At 42.1% G+C, this 13948-nt stretch overlaps 1 long non-coding RNA gene across 1 annotated transcript in view; it reads right to left on the bottom strand.

Annotated features, from left to right (window-relative positions):
- Positions 1–5376: 5376 nt before the first annotated feature.
- Positions 5377–13948, bottom strand: part of LOC139798076 (uncharacterized) — a 38656-nt gene continuing 30084 nt past the window's right edge. The window contains exon 6 of the long non-coding RNA XR_011726710.1: positions 5377–5501. This is a non-coding gene — a long non-coding RNA (uncharacterized lncRNA). The remainder of the gene's footprint in view (positions 5502–13948) is intronic.

The following is a 13948-nucleotide window of genomic DNA, read 5'->3' on the forward strand; positions in this document are numbered from 1 at the left end:
TTTTTCTTTTTTCTTTTTTTTTTTTTTTTTTTTTTCCCCAGGATCTGGCTTTATGTGTACAGTATTTTTTTTTACTAATGTGATAAACTTTGGGAACTCAGATAGCATACATCACAGGCAGCCGTGTCAGATTAGCAAGCAGCCTCCTTTGTGAAAGCCTGATTTATCTGTCCCCCCTCTGTCCCCTCCTCACCCCCCTTCCCCTCCACATCTACACCAAAACAAGGTCAGTTTACAAAAGCAAAGGTTTTTCTTGCAGATTTTTTCGATAACCTGATGAATAAATTAAAATATGGCACAGCATCTTGGATGGCAGAATTGTTTTACACCAGATCTCTGTAATTAAACCAAAACAACACACCCAGCAACAAACCAAACCAGAATGAACAAGTAAATAAATCCTGCCATGCAATAAGGAGGCAGCAACATTTGCATCTCTCCCAGATGGACCGAATCCCAGGGTGGGCTCTGCATGCACTGACACACATGGTGCTGTCCCCACCACACCACAGCAGTGGGGACCTAGAAAGAGGAGTGCTGGAAACAGTCTCTGGCTTTGAGTCATGATAAATTTTATGGGGTTTTTTTATGAGCAGGTACATGTGGATTTTTTTTTTTCAATAGGTTAATTTTTTATTAGCAGATATATATTTTTTCATTTTCAAACATGATGATTTTTATTAGCTGACACGTCGTATAATTTTATTTTTCTTATTAGCAGATATATCTTTTTGTTTGTTTGTTTTTCAGAGATGATCATCTGACTCTTATGCAAAGCATTAGGACAGCAATAACAGCTTTCACTGAAAACAGGGCCAAAGCCACTGAAGAATTTTGTAGAGTATCTTATTTAATTAGAGATTTCATCCAGCTACTGAGAACTTTCATATAGAGCAAAGCCCTCTGTAGCTCCTTCTTTCCCCAACGTCTGCACAGTCTCATTTTCAGCTCTCGCCCTCTCTTCCTGAGCACTAATGCCCATTAATATCCAGAAAGTGTCAGTTGTATACAAAGTTTCAGGCTATTAAATCAATGAAAAATATATTGGATTTAATATGTTTGGCTTAGGAAATTTGTTTTGTGGGCTGCAGCCTCCTGCTGCTTGCTCTGAGCTTACCTCTGCTGGAATCAGAGGGTTCTGGCTCACGTGCAGCTCAGACATTGGCCCACAAGACCGTGAAGCGTAGCTGATTTTTGGAGAAACTACTAAGTAGTTTCTATAGTGATAATGATGTACTATGTGCTCCTATTGGGAATATATAAAATTAGAGAGAATTTCTGTTTGCTTTGGTCCTCTTTCTAGAATAATTACAGTAGCTGCCATTCATTCCCGTTCTGTTACCCTGATTATTCTAGAATAACCTGGTTATTAAGGTTTAGTCGTGTTTAAGAACATACTGCAAAGTGACAACTTGTCATGTTGGTATTATCAATACTTTAAAATTTCCATATTAGTGACCCAATTTTCTCAAGATTCCTGAGTGTTTAATTTGGTGGGGAGAAGGAGGGAGGGGAGAAAATGACGCCTCTTGCTCTCCTCTATTCAAAGTAATGTTAATTTTCCATTCCTGGATAGAAAGCTCTCCCTTATCTACTGAAAAAAGAAAAAAAAAAAAAAAAAAAAAAAAAAAAGTGGAAACAATTATTGCTTTTATGATTCTAAGCCTATTCTCAGGTTGGAAATCCTCCTGCTTCCATTGGGTGTGGTGGGTAACAATTTTCAGATTTCCCCCTGCCAGTGGCAGAATTGCCATTGCTAAATGCAAGGAAATAAGGAAACCAGAAGTGCTGAGTGTCTGACTCCAAACCCATTTCCCAGAATAGCACTTTGCAGCCTTCAAAAGCCACCATCTTTAATGGAACATTTTACCTTAAATAGCACTTTCCCTCGGAGGCATGAGATCCTCCACGGGCAGGTGTGCAGATCTGGGTATTCACACCCTTCTTGGAGGTTTCCTTGCCAGGAGAAATTTCTCTCCCAAAAGGGCTGCAGTTTAACCAGACGAGGGCCAGGAAAAGCTCTGTGCTGGTGAAGGTGGATGTAAAGCTGTCCAGAAGCACACTTAGCTGACGTACTGACAGATTGTGCAATTTTGCTGTGGTAATTACTCAATGGTTCAGCAAATGGTAACTAAATACTTTGGAAATCAAAATGTCTAATTGCAGAGGCACATATGGTATAGCCCCATCCATCCCACAGAAGGTAATGTAACAAGCACACCCAAACCTGCCCTGAATTCCCCCAGCTCAGAAGCCACCAATAACACAAAGCAGTTGCCATTTGGAAAAGGTATGTGGGGAAAAAAATATAAATTAAAGAGCTTTGGAAAGCGTGGTGTGCAACATGGAAAGCTGGGTGACAGCAGCAAGATTAAGGTCATTTTGTCAACAAGCAGAAAAATGTTAATCCTGCAGCATTGCTGCTCTACATAGAAACCTCTCTGCTACTGTAGATGGGCCACAATTGGAAAGATGGAGTTGACATTTGGTCTTTACAGACAGTGAGGGAAGATGGAGGCAGACACACAGGGTTCATAACACAGATAATGTCTGTGCTACTCCATGCTGAGGGCCATGTTGCAGCACTCACCCTCCCTGGGTCTGCTGGAGCCCATGGCCATGGGAGGACACGTTCTCCAAGCTCTCCAGGGAGTACCAAAACCTGGTGGCTGAGCAGGAGAGCAGGAAAGAACCCAGCCCACCTTCCCCCCAGCCCAACACACCTCCCATCAACCTGCACACTCAGGACAACCCAAGCAAGAAAAGGAGAGGGCAGGACTTTGTCTGGAGCATTACACAGGGCAAGCAATGGTTGCAGATGATGCTGTGAGGCAGAGGAGAGCAAATGGGACTGTCCCCTTAAAGCCAAAAACTTGGGACTCTGTGCTTTAACCAGAATTTAAATCCTTGGTGCCTTTTTGCCCTGGATGAATGCTACCCCAAAAAAACCCCTAAAGGGCAACATCTTTTGTGAGGGCTGAATGAACATTTCCCAGTGTTAGTTTTAGAATACTTAATCAGAAGAATTGCTAAAATCTGTGTGTACATCTGTCCATCCAAGCATTCCCATTGCCTCACCACCAGGTTTTAACATCTTAAACCTTCCAAAGTTTAAGAGATAACTTATCCTCCTCCATACCTACTGCTGAGCTACTCCACATCATGTGGCTTCCACATCTTTAAGTTCCAAGGGAGGAGCAGTTTTCCCAGCAGCCACTTGGCTTCACAGCTCTGGTCTGGCCCTTGATGTGCAGTCAGAAGCAGGAACACCTCTACTTCTTATTTCCAGCAACACCTGAATTTAAAAATGAAAACTGCAGATAGCATTAATGCAGGAAGACAAAATGGAATTAATTTTTATTTAGGGTCCCCGGCCCGGCTTAAGCCCCTTTTTTTCTAAAAAAAATAGTCATATATTCTACATTTTGTAATAACTAGGCTGCAAACCTGCATCACTCGCCTCTCTTCTTCTCAGAAGAAACCCAACCCCCCATTATTGTGACTCTCCTTGGGATTAGGAATTCTTCTTTTTATTTCTTGCTATTAATGTTTAGAAACTATGAAGATGTATGATTAATGCAGGTAGTGTGACTTTGATATAGGACAAAGTAGCATTAATTGTATGATATACATTATTTTTAAAACAACTACATTGTCTTCATCTTGCATAATTATCTCTTTGTTGCTGTTAATCAGGTTTTCCCAAAGTGGCACACAATAAAAGGCATTAAGGTTTATGTCAGCAGATCCAAATCTGGAATCAAATCTATCTGTACCATCAGGTGCCCATTAGGCTGGTGGAATTGCACATTAAAGACACTCAGACAATACAGACAGGTTTCTCTTGCAGTAACAGGGAGAAAGGAGAAATTGGAGCTCTTGGGCACTGCAGACATGTAGGAAAAGACAGTTCCTGCCCAATCCATTACAGAGGAGAGAACAGAGGGAACAAAGAGATGAAATATTCACCCACTGATGTTTCTGACCAGGGCCTGAGCAGAGTTATCCTGCCTGCAGGAAAACATCCTCCAAATGCTTCTCACTCCATGCCAGCCACACCACTGTTCTCTGTGACACCTGAGGATAAAGAACTTGGGCACCTCTGCACAAAAGGGGCTCCCAGGGGGACAGCAGGGACCTGTGTGATGGGACCCAATGGCAGCCTGGGGACAGCAGTGGCCACTGCCCCACTTCACAGGAGTGATGGGGGCAGAGGGGCCCCAGGCAGGGGCAGAGGGATGCAGAAAACACCACATTATTGGTGGCACTATTGGGGCACCCCAAGGAACTGCTGCTTTGGTGGCCCAGAGCAGGGGCTTGGTCTTTGCTCCAGCAGCAAGACCCATTTCCTGGAGGAAGAAAGAAAAAACTGGACACAGACCAGGAGGACACACCTGGGGGTGTTTGTGTATGTGTGTGTCTGCAGGGCCTCACCAAAGCAGAAGTTAAAACTGGTTTATGCCAAAGGCTTCTCTGTGTGTGGTACCAGCTCACTGAGCACATTCATGATGGAGCTAGGTGAGAATTTCTTCCAAAGGCATTTCCAGGTGTCAGAAACACACAGGTTCTGCTTCCTCTCCTGTTCTCCCCACACCTTTTCCTTTTTTTTCTCTTTCTTTCTCTTTGTTTCTTTCAAAGAACAGATAAGAACAATGAGAAGGGGCCCTGCTATCTGCACACCGTGCCAACTGCCTCCCCAGCTCCCTTCTTGTTGCTGTTGCCAGAAACCCTGTTGATGGAGTGGAAGGAGAATCTGAGTGACCATTTCCCCACGAGCCCCCTGCAAATGCCAGGCTGAGTTTCTCTTGGTGTGAACAGGAGGAGGAAGGGAGGAAGTGCTGGCCCCTGTCCTTCTGCAGATGTTCTGCAGACCCAGACCCTGCAGCGAGGCCATGCAAGGGCAGGACACAGCAGGGCTGAGACAAGACAAAGAGCTTTTAAAAAGGCAGGAAGGCACATCAGGCCAAAGGAGAAAATGAGCCCGGAGCAGTGAAGTAAGAATGATAATACCAAGCACTTATGTTCAAAGCACTGTACAAATATTAACTAATTAATCCTCAAAGCCCGCTCTGGAGTAGATAAGGGAGTGCTATTATCCCCTTCTTGACAGGGAATCTGAGGCACCAAGGTTAAGTGTCATGGCCAAGGCTATGGAGTGAAGCTTCACAAGATGTTTTTAAGGGCATCAACACTCCCAAACCCCAGTCCTGTGCTTCCTTCAGGAGCTGAAGCCATGCTGGCTTCGTGACAGCCAGAAGCACAGAGGAAAGGTCTGAAGAGCAGGCACCACCTTGGGAAAGCCCAGACCCCTCTGCAGTCTCCTGATCATGGCATTTGCTCTCAGAGCTCCCAGTTTGGAGCAGCCTCCTCACCTGGCCAAAGATGAGCTGGTGAAAAATCAGGAGGAAAAAGTCAGATGTTTCCTGGGGTTACACCTGGCAGCTCCCATCCACCTCCTCTCCTTCCTGGCACCTTGAGTGTGTTCTGTTCCTCCTGCAACTCTGTCAAAGTAACAGTTGTGGTTAGCTTAAAAATAAATTGGGAAGGAAAGCCAACTAATAACAAACTTGGGTTGATTACCAATTAAGAAGGAGGCTAATTATTCCCTGCCCGTGATGCTTTTGGTGACTGTTGCCCCAAAAGAGGGAGCTCCACCATCTTGGGAAGACTAAGGGCTGCATTTCTCATGAAATTCTGACCATCTTGTGCAGGTTTCCCAGCAGAAAATCAATTCTTGAGTGTTTTTCATCTGAAACAAAAGAGGAAGAAGGGGTCTTTCTGGAACCTGACCCAGAAATTAAGTAACAATGGATCAAGGAACTCCAGTTTGACCCACTCCCCCTGCTAAAGGCTTGAGTTGGAAGTGGTTCAGGCTTTGGTCAATCTCTCAAAAATCATGAAGATTCAGAAACAAATAAAAAAAAATATATATATATATAAAAAGGTGATTAGGAATATGTAGCCAGGAAAACACTTTTCTTACAAAAAGGATTTCATAGGTCAGAAGTGTTTACTGTTCCCAGTATGGATTAGTGCAGGATTGCAGCCTGTTCTGGAGGGAGCTGGGGGGAGGGAGCAAGAAAAGGAATTGTCAATGGTCTGCATTTGTTGCTCCAGTTCCTGTACTGACAGCAAAGGCCCTTTGATTGTAAGATGAATTGTGGAGCAGGAGCTGCAGCTCTGTTTTTGGACAAGGGTATTTTCACCAGAGCTTCTGACTTCAAGGAGCCCTTTCAGAGAGACGAGAATAGTGAGGTAGCACTCCCAGAAACAATACCAGGAACATTTGCCAATTAATCTATTGCAGACTGCAGCACAATTTACCTTTTACCCTTCCAATTCTGAAGAGTTACTATACAATTCAAATATCAAATTGCTATGGGATACAGTAAAAAAAAAAAAAAAAAAAAAATAGGGAGGATGCAGGGGTAAAAAAGGGACACATCAATAACAGGACAATGCTCCTGATTTCCTGTGCAGCTTGTTATACATGACCTCGTTGGTAAATCTGGTCACTATTTTCCCAATACTCCTTTTAAGTGCCCATGTGTATAACCCTTTCTCACACTGTCCCACCCACACCCACTGGGATGCCCTGGGAAGCTCTGGGAATGGACAAGCCCCATGCCCCTGGACCGTATCTCCCCCCAGACCCTCTTGGTCCCTCACACCACGTGTCCAGGCCAGGCACCCTGTGCCTTTTTCTCTGTGTTCACCTTCCAACACCACCAAAGACCTTTCTGGTAGAAGATTTGCAGTGGAAAGTTCTTCTAAGATATTCTTTAACCCTCTCCTTCGTTGTCCTTAACATTCATAAACATGGGCAAAAAAAAAGAGATGTGTTTGCAGGTTGAACGAGCCATTTGTAACTAATTACTGCAGCTTATTAAGTACAGCTTTGGCTTAGGCATTTTATCCCTACCTTTTCTCTACAGTATTCACCAAAATTTGGCTTCCTAAGAGGAACTAATTGAATTTCATGGTTTACACATGGTTTGCACACTCTTTTTAATCCCCAGCTCTAGTTTTTCTTTTACAGATTGTCCCGGAAGAAAGCCAAAACATTAACTTTGTATTCATGTATAAATAAGGGTATTTTAAAAAATTCTATCTACAGGCACACACACACACTGGGTTGGAGCCTTTTCTAATTCTTCAGTGCACTGGTGCAGCTCCATTAAATCAGCAGCCACATGCCAGTGTGGAAACTAAGACAAGATCTTCTACGGGTGATTATGGACAAACACAAACAAATCAGCCAGATATTTGCAAGCTGTCAGGAAAGTTGGCTTTCACCTAAAGATTCAGCTTGTTCTTCTCAATAGCAAATTTTGGGTGAGTTAACTGTTCAGTGCACTTTGGAAAGCTTTCCTCCTTCAGCTCATCCTCAGAGAAGTTGGCAGGACCAACCAATGTCTCTATAGCTGGAGAGAACATTACCTCCCAAATGCTGGAGGGAGTCCTAGGCCCAGTGATGGCGAAGGGAATCTCCCTTTAAAATCAGTAAAATCAGCATCTCCCCTTAAACTTGTGCCCCTGTAAGTACTTTCTTAAAATCTGGTTTAGCACTTTGTATTGCCCAGGCAAAACCCCACCCAAGCAGTAGGACCAAGAAAAGCTGCAATATAACAAGCACAGAGAATCCCAGAATCCCAGACTGGTTGGGGTGGAAGGGACCTTCAGGATCACTTAATTCCAATCCCCTTCCATGGGCAGGGACAGCTCCCCCAGCCCAGGGTGCCCAAGCCCCATCCAGCCTGGGCTGAGACACTGCCAGGGATGGGGCAGCCACACACATATATATAATAATAGACATTAAATGTGAATATTTTCATAGCACCAAGCTCACTGCTTGTGCTTGCAAGAGCATTTTTAAGGCATGTGAGGGAAGGCAGACGCTGCAGTTCAGCTCTCTGAAGGAGAAGCAGCACAAGAAGGAAAATTCCAGGCAAATTTCTAGCAAACGTGTGCAATGAAGCAGTTCTGCCCCAAGCACTTTTAGCAAGTCTCAGCACCATGCTGCTTGAGCTTTACCACAGCATTTCCTCCAGCAACAGTGTGAAGAAGCTTCCCCAGACCTTCCAGAGGGGCAGGGGAGAGGAGGTGACCTACTGGAAGTTCAAGTAACAATTTCCAGCACAACTGGAAAGTTTTCCAATCATCTTCACCTCCTCTGTTAACCACATCTTAAAGGCTCAGAAAAGTCACAGATGACACAAATGATGTCAAAAATTACTCCAAATGTCACAAATGATGTCAAAAAGCCTTCCAGAGTTCTCACTGTCTGAAGCTTTAAGGAGAAAAATGTGAAAAGAAACAACCCTTACTTCAGTGCTAACACAACTCACTGTGACTCAAGCTGCAAAATCAAAACAGAGAATGAAATTCTATTAGCAACAAAGTATTGGTTGGGTTTCGTGGTGGCATTTTGTTTTGTTTTGTTTTTCTTTTTTTCCCAAGGACATCTAGTGAGGTGCTGTGCAAATCAACTTTCCCAGAGCAAATGCAAGGCAATCACCAGGGCCACTAATGGTAGGAAAAAAAAACAGTCTCCGAAAGTGCAAACCAATATTTTTTCTCTCCAGCCCTGTCTGAGTAGCTGAGATGCACCACAATTCAGAAATGAATTTCAAAGCAAACAAACAAAGCTGCAGCAGCTACTTGGGCCTGGGAAAAATCAGCACTTCCAGTTAGATCTTGGCAACCCTGGAAGAGTCTCAGGTTCCTGCAGAGCTGGGGCACTGCTACCAATCCCACCTCCAGGAAAAGACTTACATGGGATTTCAGTGCATGGGGCTCGTGTTTGCCATCTGCACACGGGTGAATTGTATCCAAAGTGGCTGCCAAAACAAATAAATGGGGGAAAAAGAGACAAAAATGTGTCCCTGCTTTCCAGTCTCTGAATGCTCTGCCACTTCTAAGGAGAGGAGGTACCCTATGAAATCAAGGTTTGGTGTCTGCTTTGCAGACAGAACTTGCTGTCTTTGGTAATGCTGCTCCTGATGATGTTGTTTTAGTGTGACTGTCATTTTACACCCTGCTGGGCAGGGAAAGAGAGAAAAGCTGAAGAGTACAAACTGATGGACTTTAAGTTTGCTTCCCGTGCCTGTGTTCTAATAAACAACAAGGTATGCAGGGGATGGGCTGCCAAAATTGGGTCCTGTGTTACAAATTTGATTCTCCGAGAATTGCTCTTAGGTTAATTTAAATAATAAACTTGGGAAACACATAATCCAAGGGAGTTTATTTTTAATACTGTGCTACAAATATACTCTGATATGTTATGAAAGTTGCACACAAAAGATAGTTTTGTTTGCTTTCACGGTCTTAATCTAAATTAAAGCATCAACTTTGATTACTTAAAAAAAAACAACTTATCTCTCTTACTGCCTGATATCTTTGGGGCAGGTAACAATGTTTTTGCCTGATCTTCTCACTCAATATCAATTCCATCTCTGGAGAAAAAACAAGGTGGGTGCATTAGAAAGTATTGTAGCAGAAAGAAACGTTCCTTGAAATACTTTAAGTGTTCTCTAGAGCTAAGAAGGTTGGAAAGACAGAAAAGAGAACAGTTTAGCAAAAATCCTGCCTTCCACATATTTTATCAAAAAATGGATGGCACAGAGAAGGGCATCAGGAGGGGAAGAGCCAGCTTGGGAACAGCATCAGACCCCCAAACCCTGGCCCTGCTGCTTTCCCCCTCCTTGCCCACCCTCTGCCAAGGTGTAAGATGTGATCCCAGTTCCGTGGTAATGAAGGAGGAAAAGCACTTTTAAAACAGCTTTGCAGCACTGAGGGACTGCTGCTACCAACAGCTGCTCCAGAGCTCTGCCCTGCTCCCCCCTTCCCTCAGCCTGCCTTTCATTAATTTAGAAAGTAGGAGCTCATTAAGCAATCCTGACCCAAAGTTTCTGCAGTTGAAAAGCCAGTGAATTTCCCCAGGTTCTCAAAACCTTTTTCAAAAAAGCAACCGACCCAAGTTACTCCATATTCTTCTTTAAACAAATAAGGTTAGCTACCCTTTTGCCATTCACAATTCAACATTCACACTAAATTAATTTTTCCAAAAGTAATTCAAATAAAAGCTTTGCTGCTGCTACCCTTTTCAGAGCTACAAGATTGAATAAGGCATCTGAATAAAATTGTGTATTACAGCCTTCTTTAATATTTAAGCATGACATTCATTGATTTGTTTCTTGTTTTCTGCAAACCTTGACAACATGATAAAATAAATCATAAGAAGAAAATATAGTGGTAACATCTTTTATGGACTTCACATAGTCATCAATCTCAAGCTGTGAGTGAATTATCAGTGCAGCAAAAAGATCTATGTTTTAAGAGCTCCAATAGCATTCTAGCTAGAGGTTTTTCACAAGCAAACTCAAGGCGAGTGACTGATAAGCATCATTATTGTTTTCTGAGAGTCTGGTTTATAGTGTGCTGTGGAGGTGTTGGCATATATGTTTCAGAAGGAAAGGTTTGATCAATTCTAAGTAGACATCTACTAACATATAAAAAATATAACAAGGGTTCCTGCTGAGCAGTATTAAAGTACCTATTGCACCATGTCAGCATGACAGGCCCCATGTTGTGTTTTTGATTATATTTAATACAGAATTAACCTTTCTTAATGTAACATATTGTGCATGCAACACGAGTGAAAAATATTTATTTTGACCGAAACCAAATATCATCCTTATTTAGGTTTTAAGGAATATTTTCAATTTATAAAACTTCCCATCATAAAATCGTCAGAGCCCTGAACTGACAGGAAGGAATAAAAGAATAAAAGCCTTTTTTTGGATTTTTTTTGTTGGTTTGTTGTTGGGGTTTTTTTTTCCCCTGCAGATTGTGAGCCATAGAGAGAAGGAGCCTTTCAGGGCATTGAGAGCAGCCCGGACCAGCCATGGTGGGGCAGAGAATGAATGGGGAAGGGAGGACTCTGGGTAAAACAGCTTTAAAAACTGGGAATTCAGGAAAATGGAAGGAGAGATCCCATTGGCAGTGCCAGGAACACACGGCTCCCTGTGCTGTCGGGTCAGCACGGCGCCGGGCCGGCGCCAACCCAGAAAGTGGGATCCTTCTCCGTGGGAAATAATAGGACTGGGGGGATGGTCTGGGATAATCAGAGGCTGTGCAGAGAAATGTAGAAATAGGGAATTAATTCAAGGGGATAAGGCAGCTCGCTCGCAGGAGCTGACACTGCTGCATAATGAGGTTATGCAAAGGTATCATCGTTTTGCTGTGAAAAATGCCACTCCTGAAAGTAACTCTTTCAACAGACTTACAAATGTTTTATATCTGGTAAATGGGCTAATGAAAGCTTTAGGTTTAGAAAGCAGTAGCCTAGGGATTGTAAGAGTAAATATTAAGATGTTTTCTGACAAGCTGAATATATGTGGTTTCCCACAAAATCCCACAGTGCTTTGCACTCCATAAATATCACTCCTCTTCCCTCACAACTTTTACTCTATGAAATACGATGCCACCATCCACTAAAACATAGCTGTACTTTCATTGGGCTGGAATCTCCAGCACACAGTTATTTACATAGGTTGAACACTATTCATCACCCTTGTAATTAATGCAGTCAATCCTGAGGGTGTGAAGTATTTCCTTTGCCATCCCCTGGTGAAGCAGGACACTGTACTTTTCACAGCAACCACCACTGCCATCTCTTCCATTCAGAATAAAAATAGCTTTTAGGGGCTTTGGTAGTTTTGTGTTGATCAGAGGTAACCAAATTCCTTGGGTCGAACCTTGAAATGAATTTCCAGGGCAATTTAAGAGCTAATCAGTGGCCTGTGGCCTGCCAGGTTTGGCCAGGCAAGGATGCTCTGAATTATTTGTACTCCAGGCTGAAATTACCACCCCTCTGGGGCTCAGCCCTGCAGGCTCCAGCTGGGCAGTGCTGGAGGAGGACACATGTTGATGTTCTCCATGTGATTAAAGACTGGGGAAAAACTGTAAAAAAGGGTAAGTATTATTTACATCCATTTCCTTTTCTTATTAAAGAATCTGCCTAAAAGTTAAGCTTGAAGTAGTGGCCTGGCTAGGACTGCTCAGGCTGTCAGAGCAAGACCTGTTCATAGCAGAACTCAGAATCTCAAGTGGGATCCATGCTCTGCAAGGTGCTTAACTTGGTAAGTGGGAAGATTATTTTATTTTTTTTTTGTAGATTCAATTTTTGTTGTAATTCAATACTGCATCAGAGATCTCACTTGATGGAAAGAGGCTCTGAGCTCCTGGAGTGTTTTACAAATATGTAAATAGTATAGCTAAGCTAACCCTGTTAATTAAATATGGCACTTTACACAGCATCTTGCTTCCAGTTTCCATCTTCTGCCTGGAATCCATCACCAGTATTTGCATTCTGTCCTTTTGAGTTCTTTGCTGGTTGAATGAGTTAAAATACTCCACTTCCTGCCCCAAACTTCCACCCAGGGCTGGTAACTCATCTCTGCAGCTCCTGCCTTTTGTCTGCTGATGGTGGAAGTGGCATCATATGTCACAGGTAGAACACATACTGTATATAGGTTTCATGTATTTTTTTCAAAGCAGTTTTTATCTCATTGTCACGTTAATCCCATAAAATGCTCTGTTCCCACCTCTCATCTGCCTGCTTTAGGTGAAGGAACTCAGGACACTGCAGAAGTAAGTAAAAAAAGCTCATTGAAAGCATCTGACTGTGCCAAAGAAACAATAATATCTGTTAAATGCAGCAATGTTTAATGAAAGAGAACCCTCGAGGCACAGGGCAGTTCAGGTCTGCTAACCTAAGGACTAAAGTGATCACCTGTCTTCCAATTATTTGGAAATTAAATTAAATTAAAATGGGTCAACTGCCTCAGTCCAGCTCTTAGGAAAATTCAAGGAGAGAAACTCTTCAGCTCCAAGAGGGGTCCTGCTATTAATGAAGATGGAGTAGGGACAAGGTAGGAAGTGAGAGAGCTGCAGCTTAATATACTTATCCTATGAATATTTCTATAAAATCTGTTCAAGAATTTTACTAAACCATAGTATTGAATAGAAATGGAATATTTATTTTCAATACCAGCTTTTAGCTACAAAGATTCTATTAAAATTATACTGGAGAAAAAAATTAAAGATATGTATCTTGCTAATAAAAATGCACTTTTGTGATAGATGTTGCAGAAGCAGAACCTCCTGTAAATTAGGTCACTTCTGCAGTAAACCATCTTCTGAACTCCTTTGTGAGGATTATGTAGGAAACAGGTTTTCTTTTCAAATCTTAATATAAAACTTGGAAAAAGAACAAGTATTCTACCTTATTCACATTCATAAAAAAATCATAATATAGCATCAATATTCACTTAATAAAGAGACCATTTACTCTGCTGGGCTACTGTTCTTTTGTTTGCCAGGCTTGATTTTTTTTTCTTTTTTTAATCATATGGAAGAGTCAATGCAGCAACATCTGTGACTTGTCAGTCATTTAATTAACCAAAGAAAAGCTAGCTATTCATTTTATTTCTGTATATGTTAATGCTAAAAACTAATAGAAAACAGCTAGTAAATTGTCCTCTGCATATATTGGACACAGCAACAATTACTCTGGCAGAGAAGATATAATAAAAGAGGAAATTTTAATAGTATTCTTATTCTATTTATTCTCAGGGGCTTCTGTTTCAAGGTACTGTAGAAATTAACAATTATTTCTTTTCATTGTTTTTGATGATCTTTTTCTATTATGGCCCTATGCAACTTAAAATAAAATATAATTTGAACTTTCATTTTTTGTATTAAATTCTACGGCATCATGAGATTTACTTTCTGGTTGGTTACAGGGAGGTCCTGAGAAGGTTCAGGGAAATAAAGAGAAGCTGTTTCTCTGTGCCATGCAGCAGCTGCTTAAGGGATGGCAGTTATTAGTACAATCAAGATAACTCTGCTTAAACCCAGAACTTTCACATAATAAAATAATTTG

This window comes from Heliangelus exortis, chromosome 7, assembly GCF_036169615.1.
Source record: "Heliangelus exortis chromosome 7, bHelExo1.hap1, whole genome shotgun sequence".
NCBI lineage: Eukaryota > Metazoa > Chordata > Aves > Apodiformes > Trochilidae > Heliangelus > Heliangelus exortis.